The sequence below is a fragment of the Miniopterus natalensis genome, chromosome 10, assembly GCF_054644295.1.
Source record: "Miniopterus natalensis isolate mMinNat1 chromosome 10, mMinNat1.hap1, whole genome shotgun sequence".
Classification (NCBI taxonomy): Eukaryota; Metazoa; Chordata; class Mammalia; order Chiroptera; family Miniopteridae; genus Miniopterus; species Miniopterus natalensis.
Window position 1 is genome coordinate 77,805,893 of NC_142090.1, and position 22,687 is coordinate 77,828,579.

The window sequence follows — 22,687 nt, forward strand, 5'->3', positions numbered from 1 at the left end:
GTGGTCAGAAGCTCGGGCACCAGAACAGGGCAGTGTCCTCTCCACTCAGCTTCTGGTGGTCCTGCCGCCTGTTGTGCGAGAGACCAGGCTTTCCCCAGAGCCTTCGGTTGTCTTTTGCTCCCACTCAGTAGTCACCGGGAAAAGCGAGAGCTCTGAAGCGGCCGGACGGAGCGGGATGTAGGCAATGGCCTCGGGCGATGTTTTCCCTTTGCTGGGAAGCGCTGCCATCATAATTGTTCCTATAAGAAGAAACTACAACTCTAGCAGAAAAAAAAAAATCAAACTGCCTGTTTGCTTGAACCTCTCATAAACCATTGCTGGTAATTATAGAAGCTGATTGTGCGACAGTTTAGTTTAACTTAATTGGCAATTTTTTTTTTTCCAGCCGCAACACAATAAAAATAGTAACAAACAAGTCAGATTCTGGAGACGGAACATTTAGCTTTGGTGAAATGTCACAGATCTGTGCGCACCGCCGAGGGTGTGGGGATGCAGCTCTCTTGCCTCAGCTCTGTTATTTAAGCCCTTGCTCCTTGGGTTTGAAGCCTGTTTCCTGAGGGCACAGCCTGATGTGGGCTTGTAGCCTGTTGGGGTTGCGGCTAAACAGGTTTTGAAATGGTCGTGGAAAGAAACATGCCCCATAATCTAATTTAGAAGCATGAGACTCCTATGTCTGGAGGAGATGGCTTGTGCAAGACGAACTAGCTGTGTCCCATTAAAATTTAAGGATGATTGCCTCTTTGGGGGGTTCGTTCTACCTAATTAAAAAATTGATTAAGTTTTTACCTCTCATGCCAGCACTGGGGACAGTCTCCTCCTTGTTTCCCTTCCCTTGGTCATCTCTTCTCTTCCATCATCCTGTTGGCCGTCTCATGTCATTGTCATTATCATCGCCATCGCCGCCAAACCCTCTTACTAATAGTGGTAATAACAGCTGGCCCACCCGCTATGATTACTTCACAGGCCAAGCACAAGGCCAAGGCCTCTCCACAGATCATGTCGTTTAATCCACACGATACATAGGCGAGTGAGCGAATTGCTTTGGTAAGAACCATATACATCTATGTGTATATGTGCAGGGCCTTGTCCTGGTGACATGGTGCGCCCCAGAGGTTAGCTTTGGGAGGCCACCCAAGGCCACCTGGGATGGGGGCAGGAGGAGGAGCTGAAGTTGGAACCGGGGCAGGCTCTCTTTGCAGATTAAATGTGAAAAGGAAGATGTCGTCAAATAAAAGAAGGGAGCTCGTTGGTGGCTCAGCAGGGATCAGGAGAGATGCGACGTCCTCTGTTCACACTCAGGCCTGGACTGAAGCTAGAAGCTCAGGCCGTGGTGCCCGCTTAGAGGTGACGTGGCAGCTAACACAATCGTAAAGCTATCCTACAATGGACATGCTTTGGGAATGATACACAGGAACGAGAAGAACAGGACAGAGAAAAATGAGAAAGGGTCCCCTGGACAGAAGCCCTAGAAAACTCTACTTCATTGAAAAGCTGCATCAGTCTCTGGGGATGGCTCCAGGGTCTAGGAAGGGACAAACTTCTCTGACTCAGGCTGAGACAGAGGGAAAACTGCATGGACCAGTGCTGAGTGACAGGGAGCTAGGGCCAGAAAAGCCGAGAGCCTTCTACCTGGCTGCTACCAGGAGGTACCTTCTGAGTGTGTCGCCAAAGCCGTCTGTGCACCAATCCAAAGCCACCTTCAACTAAGATGCCAAAGGCGCTTTAGCTTCCAGGTGAGAAAAGGCTGAGCTGGACAGGACCAGAGGCTGAGCTCCCCCTCCTCCCCCGCCCAGGCCCATGGAGCCCATCCGTGGCTGGTTGAAGCTGACTCTGTGCTATACATCTGCTTCTGTTTCTGTATATTTTCATTTTTAAAGGGTTTTGTCTTCCTATGTAATGACTGAATTCACAATTATTAAGCTAACATACCCCCTTCTAGTTTGGGAGGCTATTGAGAGTTCTCATTTAGCAAACTAACCCACCAGGATAGTCCCTGGAGGAGATGTCACCTCTTGCAGGACAAGAAATGGAAATAGGCCTTGAGGCAGGGCTTGGGACACTTAGGAGTAGAGGCATCCATCGCGCTTGAGGTATCTGACTATGCAGGAGGGAGGGACAGAGAGATGAGCCCATTCTAAGATAAAGAGCTGGGCAGCCAGACTAGAACATGCCAGGATGGGGACCTACTCCCGGGACACATCTTGGGCATGTGTGGGCCTGTGCTGGGGACAGGGCGGTGCCTGTGGGTGTGGACTGGCTGAGATGTGCTCAGGAGCAGGGGGAGCGTGGGGTGTGTGGCTGGGCACTGTTCTTCCTCCAGAAAGGAGTGCATTGCCCTCTGCAGGCTGGTGCCAGCTGAGGGGGTGACAGGGGCTGCAGCCAGGCAGTGGCCTCCCGGCTGAAGCAGAGCCCGAGTTTCAGGCTGGTGGTGCCTTGGGCTCTGCACAAAGAACTACAGTTGCCCCTTGACCAGCACGGGTCTGAACTGCACAGGTCCACTGAGACGAGGCTTTTTTCCAATAAATACAGTTGTCCTTTCCTGTCCCAGGTTTCACATGGGAGGATTCAACCAACGGCAGACCCAAAACAGTATTTTTGCTTTTCCAGCTGCAGATTCCCGTCTGCGAATCAAAGATACTAACCGCGAACCAAAAACACTGTTTTCCGCCTGAGGCGAGTCGAACCTGCCAATGCGGATGCCAAGGGCTGAGGGTCGCACCCAAAGTTACACCCAGATTTTCTGGATTTTCCTCTGTGCAGGGTCGGAGCCCCCCAGTGTCCTCCCAACAGCCATGTCCTTCAAGGGTCAACTGTGCTCCAAAGTGGCTGATGCCTGTCAGGGACACAGTGTGGCCTCAGCCCGGCAGCTCTCACCCGGCTCCTGGGGAAGGAGCTCGCTTCCCGCCTCCCGCTTCCCGCTTCCTCTCCGCGGGGGAATCGGATGGAACTTCCCTGGAAAGAGGTAAGTCTCCAAAGTTTCTGGATCTATCCCGAGAATATGAGGCCTTTAGGAGAGCACTTAAAAAATACTAAGACTCATTCAAATATACAAAACTGGAGAGAAAAAATACTAAATAATTTGTACATACCTAATATCCAGGTTTAACCAACATCGAGGTTGTTATATTAACTTCAGATTAAAAACAAAAAAGTTACTCATACAGCTAAAGTCTGTTTTGATCCCACCTTTGTTCCCTCCTCTCTCCTTCCTGCCTGCCCCCCATCTATAGGTGGTGTGACCCTTCTCCCCCATGTTCTTACGGCTTTACTACAAGTGTATTTGTCTGGAAATAATGCAAAGTACTGATGTGTTCAAAATTTGCATAAATGCTATCACATTCTATGGGGCCTTCGGTTTAACCCCAGGTTAATTATTTTCAGTTATTCATTTGATGTAGAACTAGATTTAGGTTATTTGGTTTAATTTCTCTCTCTCTCTCTCTCTCTCTCTGTGTGTGTGTGTGTGTGTGTGTGTGTATATATATATGTTATAGATAACATTTTACATTATATTTTTAAATTAGCTTATTTTTCTATTAAAGGGAGTTTGGTTTGTTTCTCATTTCTCATATTGTCACATTTAATTTTTAAATTATTTAGAATTTATTCGTGTATAATGTGTGAGGTAGGATTGCCACGTGGCCCAGTGTCCCGTATGGAACAGACCATCTTTCCCCAACTGCTTCATCCTGCCCCCCATTTCCTGTTTCAGTTGTTGATATTCCTGTAGGTCCGTTTTGGATCATGTCTCTGTCTCTGAACTAGTATCATGTTATTTTAATTATTATAGAGTTAAACAAGAATTGGGTGAGATGCACGCCTTTATTCTTCAAAATCAGAAAGCTGTGATTTAGATAGACAGATTGGGCTTTCGTCCCCCCTTTTTAAAATATCAAAAACAAGGTGTGATCTCCTCTGATCCCAAGGAAATGGGGCATGTCGTATACTATCTGTAACTAGCCCTCAGGACAAGCTTGCAGGGTTGACAGTGTTTTTCCTGTCTTAGAGATGACGACACCTAGAGCTGGCCATGCTCGGTAACTTGTCGGGGTCAAGGCACTTGGAAAGTGGCACGTGCAGAATTTCTTTGACTTCCTGCGTGGTGTTTACCGCAGATATTTTCTACCAGCTCACTTAGTGCCCCTCATGAAGCCCCATGAGAAATAATTGCCCCTCCCTTTGGGCAATATGAATTATTTTTCTCTTTGGCATCTAGAAAACATAGATTGACATTTGTGCTTAACAATTTAACCGCAAAGTGCCTTATGATTTAACTATCTGTGTGCTATTTTTCTGCCCCCTTTCCTAATAGCCTCTTCTAATTTGCATGTGTTCCTGCCTTGATTTTAAAATATTTATTCTTAATGTACTGTATTAACGCATGCAGGTTTTATAGCTAACCTTAAATAATATACCCACAAAATGCGCATTATTTCTATTACCAAATGCTTTCCAAACTTTAACGTGCACCCAAACGGCCTGGGTGCCCCCAGTCATCCGGGCGGGGCCTGAGGCTCTGTGTCTCTGTGTCTCTGTCCTGCTCCAGGGGAGGGGACCCTGCCTCTCCCCCAGGCACCCGGGCTCTTCCACGGGCACACTCCCTGCGTTGGAAGCAAGTCTCAAGTGCTCTCCTTAAGGGTCTCATTTCCATGAAGTGGAGAGCAGGGAGCTCCAAATCCGCACGACCCTGGCATCAAATCTTTTCTCCTCTAAATAGTCACTGTTAGAGGGCAAGGGTTTCCTTCATACGAAAAAAGCCAGAATAGCATCCACTGCACGTGGCTGTTCACTGCGAGGCCCGAGTGACATGAGCTCAGTGGGGACACGAAACCGTTTCCATCGCGCGGAAACGCAGACAGATCCTCGCTCCCTCCCTCCCTGCCTCCCATCTGCATTTAGAAGGGGGCTGCGATACATCTTCTCCATGATTGACACCCCTCCTTCGCCTGAGGACCTGCGGGGCCTGCAGGAACAACAGAAAGCCAGGCGCACGCGGGTATTTACTGAGACGCACGTGCCCGCGTGACACCCTTCTCACGGCCAGATAGCTGTCGCCGCCGCCGTTAGGACTAATGTCTTCCCATCGTCTTAATTCAAATGGGTACATTTCCAACTGAAGAATTGCTACTAAAATTCCTAATGAAACATGGCAATTGCTTCTTATCTTTCCTTTTCTTAAATTTTTCCCCTTTAAAGGGAAGTCTGTGAATGACAATGAAGTTAAAAACCAGTATGTTTACCACCTCTTTTTTTTTTTTTAAAAAGCGTCAGGGCCTTTTCCCATTTAGAAAAGATCACTCTAAATCTGGTAAAGCTTTAGATTTATCATTGTCAAAGGAAGCCCATTCTCATTGCATTGGAAGAGTCTATAGCAGCAGAATTTCTTTTTTGCATGAGAGTCAGTCGATTCCCATTTTTTATGCTCAGAACCCAAACCACAAGTGACTTAGGGTATGTGGTTTTGAAACGAGGGGAGAGCGCCTCGTCTCGGAAAGCTTGGGGCGGAGCCCTAATGGGAATCACCTTGACCATCACTGTTTGCTTTCATATTCCCTGGCCTTGTTTTAGCCGCCCCTTGAAAAGGCACTGACCACTATATTTACAATTTAAGCTAATGAAATGTTTTGTTCTGAGAGATTTCATGGCTCTCTTTGTAATATTAGAGACAGGGCTAAACGACAGTGTCTTGTACACAGGGGTTACAAATTCAAAGGGATGCTGAAGTCATGAAGGACACAAGTGAAGCGACATTGCATTTGCTTAAACACACATTGTAATAGCTTTGACTCCCACAAGGGAAGAGGTCCAGGCTCATATATAAAAAAATGTATGTTCCATTGTTTACTATTTTTGATAGAAACCTGGGTACAGATAAATATTTCTCTACTAAAAGAAAAGGAACACTACAACCATAATGATAAATGGCATATGTCACCTTAGGTCATGGAGACAGTAGGGGACAGTGGTTACTATGGCAAGTCAGAGTGTGTCCAATTGTCACCACGTGGGGATGAAGCACAGGGTTGCCAGGCCTTTGGAGTTTGCAAGGGAAACGAACAGCCTGGGGCTTTATGCTGAAATGGCCTAAGTTTTAAAATATATCTTTTAAAAAATGATTTATTTGACCAACAAACCATGACTGCCAACCAAAGTCAGCTAGAAGACCACAGGTTTGCAACTGCTGCTTTGAAAAAAAAAATCCCCCCAAAAGTCAAGGAGAAGCAACTCCAATGAGGTCTGATGTGAAGACGAGCTTTGTTCTGGAATGAACTGTCAGTCGGTCAAGGGGAATGTGAGATACTGTGCGTGTGTGCGTGTGCGTGTGTGTGTGTGTAACACAGGCTAGTGGAAATCTACCTGGTTGAACGGGATATGATACGAAGTACATCTCTTTTTGGGGGTGGGATGTTGAGGGTGGAAGGCGTGTGTTTGGAGCAGGTGGGGAAGGAGGCAGCGTGGAAGCCCCCACACGGGAAGGGAAAGGAAGGGGAGGGGAGGGGAGGGGAGGGGAGGGGAGGGGAGGGGAGGGGAGGGGAGGGGAGGGGAGGGGAGGGGAGGGGAGGGGAGGGGAGGGGAGGGAAGGGAAGGGAAGGGAAGGGAAGGGAAGGGAAGGGAAGGGAAGGGAAGGGAAGGGAAGGGAAGGGAAGGGAAGGGAAGGGAAGGGAAGGGAAGGGAAGGGAAGGGAAGGGGCACAGTGGTTCTGTCATTAAGGACCCCAGTCCTTAATGAGTGCGGCTCGCAGTCCAGGCAGAAGGTACCAGGCCTTTGTGCGACAGTAACCTATTACAGATGCACTACTTTCGGAAGTGTTGTTTTTTGGGTTTTTTTTGGAAGTGGTTTTTAATATTAACAAATGTTAAACAGGGCATTTCTGTTCAAGATATGCCACATACGAAACTGGCTGAAAAGCACCCAGCGTTCCCCAAGACTTTTGCCTTGCGCCCCTGCCTAGCAACCGCCGACTGCCGCCCTCAAGCTCCGCGTCCCTCTGGTCCCCGCTTTCCTCTGCGCCCAGCCGGGCCCCGAGAGACCCCTGAAGCTCACTGCGGCCCGTCAGGCCGGGCCCCGGCCGCGAGCTCGCTGTGGCCAGTCGCCTCCCGTGCTCGCCGCCTCCCCAGGATCACGCGTCCCCCACGCGTTCGGCGACGCCTCGGCCTGTACCACAGCCTTGCTTTGTTTGTTTTGCAGCGGGGGCTTTTCCCCAAGTGAGAGAAAGAAGTAGGGATTTGTATTCACGCTGCTTTGTAGAGCTCTAAAGTGTGTTTTGGGGAGATACAATTCAAACACCAAAATAATCCATTTCGTGCATACTAATTCATCTTTACATGAAAACAGTTGCCGCTTGCGTGAGTGCTTTGGCAAGTTTTGAGTCCAGGGAAGGTGTTATAAACAGTATTGGGGGGTGCGGGTGTGTGAAACCAAACATTGCCCTGTGTTGGCAGAGTTAGGGAGACAAGTGCACTCATCCTAGTGTCCCCTCTGTCGACGGCAGCAAGTCTCCTGGCCACAGCGGCCACTCCTCCCTCATCCTTCTCAATCCCGCGTCTTAAGCCTGTGGTTCCCCGGGTTGGGGTCCTGAGCCCTTTCTGTTGTCTGGCATTTTTCGCTCCTTGGGTGGTGAGATCACTCTGTTCTATAGATTTAAAACCATCTTTGTGTTGCTGTCTCCCAAAGTCACATCTTACCCAGATACCTCCCCTGGTTTCCGTCTCAGTGACGCTTCACTTCGATGTCCCCTTGACACAGAAAACTCACCTCCCAGTGATTTAAACGAAAGGATGTTTCTTGGCTCACACATCACAGACAAGCAAAAGTAGGTGGGCCCTCGGGTTGGCTTAATCCAAGGCTGTGGCTCCGTGTCTGTGCTTTTCTTGCCTCTGTCCTCCCCATAAGGTGCTGGCTCTGTCACCCACCTGGCAGTGAGACGGCTCCCGCAGCTTCAGACCTTAGGGCCTCACCCAGTGTCCAGAGGGAGGGAGGGAAGGGCGCGTCCTGAGCCACTCTCATGAGAACGAGGGAGCTCTTTCCCCCAAGTCCCCAGAAAAGCTTTCTTTGAGTTTCCTTGGTTTAATACTTGGACATGCTCCTCCTGACCCTTCCTTCCAGGACAGTTTTCATGCAGAGATTGGTTTAGTCTCTTTCCTGTATGACTCACATGACAGGCATATGGGATAACCTTAAAGAGTTTAGACCAGCATGCTCAGTTCTGTCAGGCTTGGCATCTTTGTTTTTAATATTGAATTTTTGTATTGCTCCATTTATTATCATGAAGTAAAAATCCATAGAAAATGAAAATTAATGACACACTTAATGGATAGAATGTCTAGTTATAATATAAGAGAGAAATGAGTTAATAATAAAATAATATGTATTTCAGCAGGCAGGTGGCGGGGCACAGTTGTATGGGAACCTCACTACTCAAAGCCTGGCCCGCGAGCCAGCAGCAGCAGTGCCAGCTTGTCGGGAAAGCTGACTCTCAGGGCCCCGACTCACTGAGCGGGGACCTGCGAGGTTACGCCACCTCCAGTGACTCATGAATGCGAGACGCGCTGTGCTCCAAGACCTGATGCAGTCAGAAGCCCCCTCTTTGTAGAATCTCGGGGAATATGACAGCCGCCAGTGTGACACAGAGATGTGCTGGCAACTCAGACATCCAGCGGTGTTATGATTTTTGGAAACGATGAACGACACTTGAGGCAAGAATGAAACAAAGTGCCATGTGCCCTCAATTAGCATAATGGTTGTGTTCCGGGAAAACACTGAGCGTAGCCAATGATGCAGAAACGCTCTGTGTTCACATGTGGAATGGAATTGGATTTTTAAGGGTGTATAAGTATAAACAGGTTTTTTACATGATTCTGGTTTTTGCTTGGTTTTTTAATTTTTATTTTATTGATTTTTAGAGAGAGAGAGATCCATCTGCTGTTCCTTATGGATGCATCATTGGTCGATGCTTGTATGTGCCCTACCAGGGATCAAACCAGCCACCTTGACGGGCCGTATGATGCTCCATACCAACCAAGCTCCCCAGCCAGGGCTGCTTTTTGTTTTTGATTTTTTTCTATCAGGTAGGCTATCTGAAAGTAGTGCAGGATTGGGCGACAGTTCTGCAGACTTTTCCTTTCTTTTCTGTCAAATCTCCTGCCTCCCACGTTGGCTCGCCCTAAATTTGGTTTGCGGTGGAGAATTCAGCTTCTGGAAAACTGGCAGAGCTCAGTGTATACTCCCGTGATGGTGTGTAACAACCCTGTCTCCACGAGCAAACTTAACCAGAAGCCAGAAAGCAGAAGGTAGGAAGCGTTTCAGTCCATGCAAGTATTCAGGGCATGGAGCCGGGTAGAGACAGGGGACCTGGAGTTCAAGGAGGGATTTTGAAAATAAAAATAATAATTGCATGCTTGCATAACCTGGTGGGGGGAGAGAAAGAGAGAACTGATAGACTGAAGAAATTCTCAAGAAGCCTTAGAGAAGAGTATGGATTTGCCGTCCACACCGACAGAGCAGGGGCGCACATGTGGGCGCGGAGTCTTTACAACGGTTTTCAAGCTCGACGGGGTCCCCTGCACCCTCTACCTCCGCTTGCCTTCCTCTCCCCCCCCCCCCCCCGACCCAGAAGCACCGGCCTCCTTGCTGCTCTTCCATATGGCTCAATAAGCATTTTCAAACCTGACCCTGGAAGCTCACCCGGGGTTGCTGGGACACTGAGTTCAGTGGGACCACCCGGTCCTGGCAGGAGGGGCCGTCCCTACACTCACCCCACAGGGGGCTGATGGCTTTCTTCCCCTGGCAGAAGAAGGGGCTACAATCATGGGACCCGCGCTCCTCAATAACTTTCATGAACGCCTTTCAGATCCCACCTGTCTGACATCAGGCAGTGTTTATTGCCCCGCTGAGGTCACTGTCGCAGGGAGTCGAGTCCTTCCACCGGAGCACAGCCCCCAGCACGCGGGGCAGTGGGGTGAAGAGAAGGTGGGGCGTCGCACGCCTTGGCTCACCCTGTGACCTCTCGCTTACGGGGTGCCCCAGAGGAGCCCATTCCTTACTCACTCCCGGGGAGGTTTGGGATTTGTCCTGAGCCCAGCCGAACAATCTCGTATCCGCACGAAGCTGGTCAAGGTGCGTGGCCCTTAAGCATTCCAAACGTGCTCCGCCTGCCCTTGCTGTATGTTCTGCCTGGAGTATCATTTCCCAAGATATGTCTATGGCACATTCCCTCTGGTCTCTGCTAAAATGTCTCCTCACCAGAAAGACCTACCCTGACCACCCAAAATGAAATCGTGATTTGACTGGCCCCAGCTTTTCTAGAAAGGAGTCTGGGTTTTACTTGTTTAATGTCTGTTTTCCTCAACTAGGATGTAAATTTCTTACGGTCAACATTGTATTTTGTTTCCGGTTATATCACAAGCGCCTAGAAGAGTACCCAGGATGTAGCAGGTGCTCAAAAATCTCTGTTGAAGAAATGCATACTTGAAAAATTAAAGAGATGGCTATTAAGTGGACAGTGATTGTAAGCATAAAAAAAGTTTGAAAACCAGGGCTGCGTTTAGGAAGCTAGATTCCTGAGGAGTGAAGCAATTACAGTCCCTTGGATTAGAGAGAGATGGCATCGGAGAGAATCACGTTAGGTTTCAGGGAGAGGGTTGATAGTACTTGCTGATGGACTGGATTTGGTTGGAAGAGAGAGGAGTCAAGGGTAGCTCCCTCATGAACAGACGAGTGGGTGGGATTTCCATTCACTGAGATGGTGAAGGCTTGCGGGGAAGCAGGTTGGGGTGAGTTGGGAGGAAATCCAAGAGTTTGGATGTGTTAAATGTGAGATGCTTGTTAGACACCCAAGGGCAGTTTTCATGTGAGCAACTGGGTGAACCAGGTCCAATCTGCAGGGAAAGGTCATGGTGGAGACGTACATTTGGGAGCTAGATATGGTTTTCAAAGCCAAAGGAATGTTTTTAATTCATGTAGGAAAAATACATTCATAGTGAAGAGAAGGGAGAGTCAGAATGAGTCCTACGACTGCCCCCCACCCCCACTCCAGCAAGTAGGGGCCAATTGGAAAAGAAATGGCAAATACAATGGACTGAGAAATATTCGGTGAGTAAGGAAAACCAAAACAGGAGCATGTAGGGTCTTGAATATCAAGAGAAAAAAGTGTGGATGCAAAGGTTAATTAGTATAAATTTATGGAGGGAAAATGGCAATATTTATCAATGTCCTAAAGATAATTACACTTTTATTAAGTAATTCAATGCCTGAAAATCTAGCCTATAAAATTATAAAAACTGTGGAACAAGCTTTCTACACAAGAGATTTTTGCTGAAGCATTATTCCACGAGAGCCAAAAATGATGTACAACATAAATGTCCCAAAATAGGGCATTAGTTAAATAAATTGTGACACAGCCGTACAATTGAATATTATGCAGCCATTAAATTATGTTTATGAAGAGCTTTTAATGACCTGGAAAAAAAGGCTTGTAAGATGATATAATGTGGAGTGGAAAAATAACATGCAAAATTTTATGTACAGTACAATCTCAATTATTTAATCACACATACTCATTAAAAATGCTGGAAAGAAATAGGCTGAAATATTAATATAACCTTTAGGTTATATGATCATAAACAGTTATTATTATTTTTCTTTGTTTTTTGAAATTTCCCCCAAATCATCATATATTTCCTCTGCAAGCAGATAACATTGAAAAGAATTCTTCCTTAAATTGAATTGAAATCTGTCTCACTCTTATTAAGTTAACTGGTTCTTTCCTATTTCTCAATTACAGTTGACATATAATATGAGTTTAAGGTATACAACATAGTGGTTAGACGTTTATATAACTTACGAAGTGATCACCCCAATAAGCACAGTGCCCATCTGACACCATACGTAGTTATTACAATATTATTGACTGTATTCCCTGTGCTGCACTTCACATCCCATGATTGTTGTTATAACTGGCCGTTTGTATGTCTTAATCCCTTTACCTTTTTCACCCATCTCCCCACTTCCTCCCACCTGGGAACCATCAAATGGTCTCTGTATCTATGAGTCTCTTTGTTTTTTGCTGTCCCTTAATACAGATGGAAAAGTGAGCGAAGCTAACTTCTTTTATGTATGAAACACTTGAAGGGGGCTGCCAGCCAAGAGTTTCAGCCTTCCCTGAGAGTCCATGTCCCTCCACCTTTCAAGCTCCTGAGGGAATAAAGACCCTGGGTCCCTTTCGTAGCCCCTGGTAGAATCTCCTACATCATTTATCACTTGCTTTGTGACCACATTCTCTAAATTTCCATTTTCTCACATGCCAAGTGGCAATACGTTGTTGGGAGGACTGCAGTTAGTGGGATACTGTACGTAAACGACTATAATCTAAACACCATACCAACTTCAAAGAGTAGATGCCCACAAGGGGATTATCAGAGAAAGTAGAAAAAGAGGGAGAAGACAGGTGACCTGAGTGTGCCCAACTCTGTCACCAGCTACACCAGTGGTCCCGCGAGCCACAGAGACTCTCCTTCATGAAAGGGATTAGAATAGCTTCCTGTACTGTCTCCCAGGGCAGTTAGGAAGAAGGCAGGTGACAAAGACAAACATGTATTGGCATGTGAGGAAAACACAGCGTGTAAGCAGGAATGTATTCTTTCCACTTTGGTTCCTCCCCCCCCCCCTTCATCTGGTGATGCAGGACCTCCGGGGGACTTTTGATGCTGTCACAAGTGGGTGTCATGAAAAGGCATACAGGACCCTTCTCCAGGGAGGCCCAGCTCAGTCTCTGAGTCAGTACATCACCAACGGCAAGGTGTGACTCGAGAGGCTAATTCCTATCCCGTCTCAGCATCCGACACCCGGGTTCTCTTGAGGACTCTGAGCAGCTTCAGGCTCATCCTTGCTGGACTGAGCCTGCGGACGTATTTACTTGCATATTTACTTGCTACGTGACTACAGCCATATTATTTATTTTTCTAAGCCTTAATTCCTTCATTATAAAACAAGCCAAATAATAGATACTTATTATGGTTCTACGGATTAAATGATTAACATAAAGTTTCTACCATAGAACCTATTACACAGAAGGAGATGAAGAAACCTTAGTTTTCTGGTTCCTTTTTACTCTCCTTCCTCTGTTCCTTCCTGTGTTGCCCAGGAATCTCTCCCTTTCCCAGAGTTGCTCTTGCTTTTACTGTCTTTCTAATATGTGCTCCCTATTTCTCTGAAAGTCCGAATTCTACTCATTCTGAATGACACTCGCGTCATGAAATTTCACGTGAGCCTCCCTTAGAAGTAGCTTTTCTTCCATTGCACACTTACAGACTTACTGACTCCTCCCCTTGGAACTCATCAACTTCTAATTTGCCATTTAGCCTTTTATTTATAATTTGACCACCCGGAATTAAATTTATTGAGAGCAGGAGTGACCTACATAGCATGATAGATGATCTCCTCAAGCATCTTCACTTTACGTATGAAGACACTGGTATTCCAGGGTCTTCTGTCTTCTCGGAGACAGAGCCGGGACTGGGTTTGGGTTTTCTGACTACTTTTTCCATTGGTTCCTAACAATGGAAGCAGATGAATTGCTGTAGGCTTTCTACTCAAACTCTGCCCCAGGGCTCTCTTTCATCAGAAGCCAGTGGGATGGTAGTTTGGGACTTAAAAATATAGACTCGGTGAGTATTGAGTGGATATTGCTACTGAGAAATGGTCTTTCTTAGGCCATTTCACTATTGTAGACCAGTAAACTGTTGTTCTTTGCCCCCTCCATCAGTCTCTTACCATCAGTTTAGTGATGATTCAGCCACTTGGGAAAAGGGGTATAATAGAAGGGGGAAAATTCTCCCCCACTCCCACCCTAGGACTCAAGGGCAAGACAATTCTCAAATTTGGTTAAGTGAATGGCCAGCTGACTAGTACTGGTGGGAAGCCAAGCATTGACGACTTGCAGTGTTTTCTCTTTTTTCCATAAAGTAGATGTTCTCCAAATCTGAAGTCAAATGTCTTCGGCATAATGTTGGTCCATCAGACATCGATTATTTTCAGTTAGGATCCAAATACCACTGCAATTTTGTCTTCAGTCCTAGGATTCTATCTTCCTTAGAAGAGTTCTCTAATTAATTGGCATGTAAATGAGGTGTTAGAGCTGTGGGTTTATCAAGGGCTTCCCATGGTTCTCAAAGACTTTCTCATCTCATTTTCAAGGCAATTTGCATACTCTCACTCATAGTTCTTACACTTTTCTTTGAAGAAACCCCTTACGCCTGTGGGTGTTCTGTGCATACAAGTCCCTTGACCTAACACTTGCGCTTTGCTTTCCCCTGAGCAATGACATTGCCTGAGGTGAAAGCGACACATTTCCATCACTGATGAGCATCCTGAAAGACGCAGAGAGTGTCTTGAGAACTGGCTTGAATTTATCTAGACCTGGTGTTTTGCATCCTGTCATCTTCAGAGATTCCGTGCACAAATCAGAGAAAAAAAATGCACTCCTTCACAAACAAAGTGCCTTTCCTCTTGCCGTGATAATTAGGTTTTGATGGGTCTGGTGAGGAAAGGGTTCCTTTCCTTCTTTACCCTCCTATTCAAATGCCATAAACAACAGCGTCTGCAGGAAAGATGAGCCACGCTGCCCCCTGATCTATGTTTTGGTCACATTCCATTGTTGGGGCAGAAGGGAGACCTTCGACTTTTTCTGAAATTGAGTTTGGTGCTTACTGGTTATCACTTCTTTTTCTATAGCAAAAAACATGTCACTTTGAATGATTTGATGTTTCTAGTGCCATTTATCCATTCCTTTATTCAGAAAACAAATGCTAATTGAACGGCACTCCATGCCAGACACGCTGCTGGGATCTAATGAAAGACATTCTGCCTCTGAGGGATTGGTGCTTAGCACAAGTACTTTGATATGTAGTAAGAGATGGAGTGAGCCGAGGATTAGGGAATGTGGACAATGGTCCTGGATTAATCATATTTTGTGATTCTGAACATGACACAAGTGAGGATGCATGGTTCAAAATATAATTCCATTTTTGCTCTGGCCTTTTTGGCTCAGTGGTTAGGGTGTTGGCCTGCGGATGGAAGGGTTGATCCTTGGCTCCAGTCTGGGAGCCTGTGGAAGGCAACCAATTGGTGGATCTCTCTCACATAGATCTTTCTCTCTCTCCCTGTCATCCTTCCCCTCCACTCTCTTTAAGAAAAATCAATGGGAAAAAATCCTCAGATGAAGATTAACAACAACAGCTATCTATAGCTATATCTATATCTATATCTATGTCTACGTCTATATCTATATCATCTATATCTATATCTATATCTATATCTGTATCATCAATATCATCTATATCTATAATTATATCTGTATCTATATCTATATCATCATCTATATCATCTATATCTACATCTATATCATCTATATCACCTATATCTATCTATCTAATTTCATTTTTTATCAATTTTAGATGTCATTGACTATAAGATGGACCTTATTTTATGTACTACTAAGAAAAAAAGAAGGACTGCTTACTAAACTATGATAAACTGCTCTCTTATCCAACTGGAATTTTTATTTTTTGTACTGAAATTGCCCTTTGAGACTTATTTAAACAGATATTTCAAAAATCATATATCTTTTTTGGTCTACACCAAAAGAAAGATCAAGCGAAATAAAATACAACTTCAGAGTTGAGGTTTCTGAGTTTCCAACTCAGTGCTGCCGGTGCCATGTTCTTCCCTCTGCATCACGGTCCATGTCATCAGGAACACTGGTGGTGTGTGTCCTTGAAAGAACAAGCCACTCCCGATTCCGGTCCTTTTATGCTAAGCTACTGATATTCATTTTGCAAGTTTTGACTCTGGAAGTCTCTTGGTCTTACCAGAATGTGTCAACTGGTGGTTCTTAGGCAACTACTAGAACTCACCATCCTTTCTCAAGTACTTTGTAGACTGAAAAGTCTAAGAACTGAAGTTGTTCAATTTCCCCCCAGTAGTACTGTTTCTCACACACAGGCAATCGCCACCATTTGGAGCTTACCACCTGGCAGACAATAATTGCTTCCAGAGATGTTGAAATGTCTGTGTGCAAATGTGTGAGTGAGTTCATATTGCAAACAATGGCATAAGAAACAGCCGAATAAGACATTCAACCTACCAGTCCTAATTGGAACAGCAGTCATAAATGTGGCTCGGGGACCCCAGACTTCTCCCCAGATTCCATCCCTGGAGAGCAGGAAAGAGAGGACCAGGCACATTGCTCTCCGCCATCAAATGACTGGAGATGTACCAGTCCTGTGAGAGGTACCGCGGAGTAGGGAGGAAGTCTGTGTCTTCTGAGCATAATAAGGTCAAGATATTAGTTCTTAAGAGAGAATCAAAGCTGTGCTAATCTGAGGGACTTGGCTCTCTTGTGCACACTAGAGAAGAAGGGGTGCAGGTGGGGGGTTCATGCTGGCAGTGGCCAAACACATTTGATTGTGAGTGCTTTAAGCCGGCTGCTAAAAGCATGGTCCAGAGACTAGCAGCACTGACATCCCCTGGGAGCATGATAGAAATGCAGAACCTCAGGGCCCACCCTGGACACACAGAACAGAATCCACAGTATAACAACGTCTGAGGAGCACTGTCAAGGGGACAGTTTGTTCTCTCCAGGTGAACACATGTACACACGATCAGGGACACCAGTGCATCAATCCTTAAGGAGCAGAAAATAGTTATATTGCCCTTTAAATGTTTTCTAGGTGTGTGTGTGTGTGTGTGCGCATTTTGTGTGTGAAGGAATGAGGCCTTAAGGCCACAGCCAAAGGGCCAGTTTAATTTGGATTATGGAATTAAAATGAAATAGTAGCTTTAACTAATAAGTTGACTCTTTGCTGACTGGGGTGAGAGGTCACCCAATAGGAAGCATGAATGAGTCACAAGTGGGTTACAAAGATCTGATTTGCACTCATAAGCATTTGTATGCAAGACTGCAAATGTTTCGCCATGAATATTTTCTCAGCAAGATCAAAGCGTCCTGGTCAACCATGGGGTCTTCGTATATTAAAAACTTTTCAATGACCTTATAAGTTTCTGAAGGCAATACCAATATTGGCCTCTGAGATCTCTCAGCAGACTACAGGGTCTGATCTCATCTAGATCAAACGCCTAAAAAGAAACATGATTTCCTTTATTTCTAAAAAATTGAAATAGATCTATAGGATAGTTATAGATAGGAGGTTCCTCTAGATCCATAAAATTAAGTTCTCACAGAACATCAATTGATCTAAAAAAACATAAGTAAGAAGGGACGATGAAGCCACTTCCAACGAGACTTTTTAGGGAAGATTGAGCAACACACCATGAAGCTGAGAGAACCTGTTTCCCCACCACCACAGCTGGGCACACTTAATGATTTGAGATCATGAAGAACTGTCAAATCAAAAGAAAACCATGTATTGAACTTTCCTTGAACTCGAGGGCTTGATGAGACCTGTAACCCCTTGCATGCCTAAGAGTCTCCTTACTTCTCTGAGCAGACAGAGCTATGCCAGGTGAATTGGTGTGTGTGACATCAGTGTTCCTAGGGCTGTCTCCTTAACAGTAAGGTTTTAGGAGCCATGGTGAGGAGGTAAGAAGGTGACCCCAACATCAAAGACAATGGACGAGCTCTCACCGTCCTCCTGAATGTTGCAATGCTCTCAATGGGCACCGAGAAGCAGTGGGTTTGTAGTCTCCTCTTAGGATGCCCAGGTAAACACTCACAAGACCATTTGCTTCTTTTGATTTGTTGTAGGGAGAAGTCAAATTGAATGTGTGTATGCAAACCTATAGCCTTTGCACCTGAGTAATTTATGCTGGTAGCTAAGTAAAACAGACAGTAGGCACATCAGGACTTAGAATAGAGGACAACAGCCAACCCTGAGAGCATTAACCTTTCCTGTCTACCTATAATCAGTGGGAATCATATTTCTCTTATTGATGATACCATAATTTTTTTCATCTTCAAATGGAGTGCATTTTTTTTCATGCAGATAAAGGCTAAACCCAGGATGCTTTGCTTTAAACCATTCTATTACTTTCAAGAGTTCAGTTTTTCTCTGTGTCCTATTTCTAGTTTCATCATCATAAAATAAAGGCCTCAGCCCAAGATTTCTAAGGGCTCACCCAGCTCTATTTGTTCTTTGATTTTTTCAAGTCTCCATCAAGCGTGCTGGGGTCAGCTCCCATTGGTCCCCACTGGCAACTCTTCCCAAATCCGTATTCAGTGACATCAGGTTAGTAGCTTAAAATCAGCCATCCCAGGAGCATTTACACCACAGAAACTGGCATGCACAACAGATCAGGAGAGCCAATTGTTAAACATTTATCAGTACACCACTAACCTCACTCAAGCTTGGTTCTACACCTTTTTCAGCCTCACAGACATTGCTATTTGAATGCATCTTGGCGATGTACTGTCAAAAAACTGAAATTTGAGCCTCAAATTTCTTCCCTTCCTTTTCTCTACCCCTTGCATGTTTTGAGAAAGGAACTACATATTTTCCAATCAGCTTTGCACAAAATCTTATATCACCTTTACTTTGTCTCTTTCTGCCCACTGAGGCTATGCGGAGTCTTAATGGTTGTTTCTTCGAAGTTTCTCTTAAACCATCCTTTTTCCTCATTTCCCTTGCCAACCTTCATCGTGTCACACCTGAATGTATGCAGGAGACAAGATTTTTTACTTCTGTCTCTCCCAATCCTATAAATGGCAACAAAACTTTCTTAAATCCTATCTTCACCCCAATTTAAAAATACCTTTCATGGCTCTGAATCTCTGATTCTGTGATCATATTTCATGTCTAACACCCTCTGCCTGGTTTATAAAACTCCTGTCAGTCTGGCACTATGTCAGGCACCTCACATTGTTTCCTACTCTGACCCATCCCTGTGTTACAGTGACTCCTCCTGTCATCTAACACAAGCCTCATCTCCAAAGTGTCCTCTCAAGGACTCAGGACACCTTTCCCTGCAGCTGTAGGAGGGAAATAAAAGCTGTAGCAACTACTGATGTAGCAGGTAAACCTCCCAGGTTTAACCTTCCATTGGACCACATTGAGTCCACTCCTGTCCAGCTAGCTCCCATGGGCTCCCCTCTTCTCCATCCAGCCCAGCTCCACAACTTGGCATTTCTTGTTTCCACTCCTTTGGGAATGCTAACCTGATTCTGAACTGTTGATTGGCCTTGCTGAGAAGAAGACCCTAGAAGATGCTGGCCCGAGGCTTTGTGTATACTCTGTTTATATTCTGATAACTCCACAGGTTCGAAGTCCTGAGCCCTAAACCTTGTACAAAGAGGGAACAGGCATGCTTATTTATCCCTATCACCCTTTCTCTTTTCTCTCTTAATTCATTTATTCAAATACAGTTGAATAAGCCTATACTGCATCAGGCACCAGAATGGGCAATAGACTTGAAGAGCTGAAAAGACATCATGATCTCCGTCTTCTGGGACAGGGTTGGAAAATTCTGACCCATGCACCAAGTCCAGTCCACCGAATATTTTTGTACAGCCCTTGAGCTAAGAATTGTTTAAAGAGTTGGAGAAAAATCAGAACAAAATATATGAAGCTCAAGTTTCAGTGTTCAAAAATTCAGTGTTCTGAGTTCCCCCTAAATTGGCTCCCCATACCATTTTCCCCCATCCTAGTAAATGATGACTTTATTCTTCCAGTTATCAAGACATAAATGTTGGCATCTGTCACTGACTCCTATCAATATGCTCACACGCCACACCCAGTGAGCCAATAAGCCAATCCTGTCAGGGTTATCTTCAAAATATATTGAGAACCTGACTACTTCTCACCACCTATACTGTTATCACCTTGGTCACCATTGGCTCTGCTCTGGATTACTGCTAAAGCCTCTGAAATACTCTCCCTCTTTCATGCCTTGTCCCCTACATACAGTCTACTCTCAGCACAACATCCAGAATAACTCTTTAAAAATCTGTCAGATCTGTCATTCCTGTTTTCAAAACTTCCAAAAGGCTTCTCATCTGAAAGACCAGAGCTGTGTCTTTGATTTTCTTAGATTAGGGAAACTGAGTAGTTCAGTATTTTTTGTTTCCATCCTCCAAGACACAGGAAAGGAAGGAAGGAGAAGGGTTTGAATGGTTTTCAGTAGCCTATCCATGTAGTGTCACAATGTGAAAAACCTTTACAAAAATAATAAAATACTTCTAAAGGACATGAAAAATGTCAAAAACAGAAGTGGGGATGTATACCATGTTCATGAATGGGAGACCTCAATATTTACCTTAAACATTTGTCCTAGAGAATGTTCCCATATCCTATGAGAAAACATGTGCAAGGATATTCATTAAAACATTGGCTATAATAGAAAAAAATGTAGTAATGACCCAAATAATCAAAAGGACAAATTGTGATTTAGTCATATAATAGATTGAGTCTTATATATCCACGATAACTTTGAAAAATAATGTAATGAATTTGCAGAATGGTATCATTTTGCAAAGTTTTAATAATATATATTTAATATCTATATAATATCTATCTCACATGTGAATGGTAAGTACCAAATTCAAGAAAGTGGCTACTTTTGAGAAGGATGGGGAATATAAGAGGTTTTATCTATACTGAATGCTACATTTCCTTTAAAAATTATGAGGCAAACATGACAAAACTATTTAATTTAATAATTGTTCAAACTAATTATTGGGTTCACAAATGCACATTAGTTATTTCTTAGTTTTCTATATGTTTGAAATATTTTACAAGCTAAAAAAAAATGATTTAGTCGTTATTTAAAGATATTCACAGGCTACAAGCTTAGAGATGCAGTATGACATGCCTGCAGCTAATTTGTATTTGGAACTTTTTTGATGACTAGAACAGAGTCCCTCAAGCCAGCTTCAAAATGGGGACATTTATTATAAAGTCACACAAAGGACACTTACTGAAAGGACAGAAACCAAAGTACAGCCAGGACACCTGGGGACTGGAACTGGGAACTGGAGAGTAGCCAGGAACCTGGGCTACCTTTCATAAAGGCTGCAAGGTTGCACTTGTTTGCGCTCAGTCTCTCCCTCTCTCTCTCTCTCTCTCTCTCTCTCTCTCTCTCTCTCTCTCTCTCTCTCATTTGTCATTGCTCCATGCACCACACTCTCCTGTAAGCCATGTCCTCCAGCCCTGACATTTCTCAGCCAAGTGTCCCAACTCTCCAGGGAGGCTCCACCAGTCCAGAGTTGTTGGGAGGGAGTGGTTGCGACTAGTAATCAAAGTACTGACTATATATACATGCTATTGACTCCCTTCACTTTATTTCATCTTTTCACATCAAGTCGTGTCATGAGACAGCTTCTCTGATTAGCTTCTCTAATGACAAAACTTATGAAATGGAATGTTATTTGGAATTCATCCATTCAAAATAGCTTTCTAATTTTTCTTTAAATAGCAATGCTTATGTAGAACGGAGAAGAAATCCACACAGGTTGAAAGGATAGAGACTCCTCCTGACTTCCGTCCTCAGTCCCCTGGTTTTCTCTGCATTAGGCAACTGATTTGCCAGTTTCCTGTATCTCCTTCCAGAGAACAAAGAAATTACTGTAGTTCGTTGCACGCACCCGGCCACTGCGCCTTTTATCTGGGCTACAGATCAGGGGTGGGGCGCTCCTGGCATCAGAAGCTCAGGGAGCGGAACAAAGGCTCTCTCTGAACCCACGCCCTCCTCTGGCGCCTGCCCTTCAGCCCCATCTCTGCTTTTTCACAGGCCTGAGTTGCTCCCTCAACATCCAGGTTATGAGCCCGGCTCCGTGGCTGCTTCTCTTTCCACTTCATCCTGCCCGCTGCTTCTGCTGCCCAGGAGGACCCCGGCACCCCCTCTGAGTGCTCCCCGAGTGCTTCGCTCATAGCAGACTCTAGCATTTTTCAGCATTGTTGGAATCCTCCTCCGTCCTTGCTCCCTGTCAATTCCTGGATAGCAGAAACCCTTACAAACTTCTGTGATTTGACATTTGATAATTTCATAGTTGGGGCTCAGTACTTTTTTTTTTAATTTTTAATTTTTTATTGATTTCAGAGAGAGGAAGGGAGAGGGGGAGAGAGAGAGACACATCAACGATGATGCCCCCTACTGGGGATCAAACCCCAAACCTGGGCATGTGCCCTGACCAGGAATTGAACTGTGACCTCATGGTTCCTGGGTCGTGGCTCAGCCACTGAGCCACACCAACCAGGCTCGGTAACTTTTTGATAAATGAAAGAAGACACAGACAAGCCCTCCCTACTGGAGGGTGGACTCTAATGGAGATGCGATTGACTCCAGGAGCAAGCCCCGGCCGGGCTCCTTCTGGAAACGGAATGTCTCGCTGCAGCGCTGCCGAGGGGCCTGCTCCTCAGGGCTCGGTGTGTGTTCTCGAGTCACGTGCGCTGACATATTGCGACGCGGCGTCTCAGGGACGCCTTAGGTAGGAAACGGCTGGGGAAAGAAGCGGCTCTTCCTCTTCCGATTTTGAAAGTTATCGGATCTTTTGGAGGCAGATGCAACTATCAGCTCCCCTTGCAGACACACAGACGCGGGCAGAGACGCACACGCGCGGAAACGCCGTGTCTCTGCTAAATATAACCCTTGGTAGAGACGGTGTCTCCGTAACTTCCAAGTGGAGAGATAAGGTGGGGAGCCAAGTCTCCCAGAATGAATGCGGGCCTATAGCTTTTAA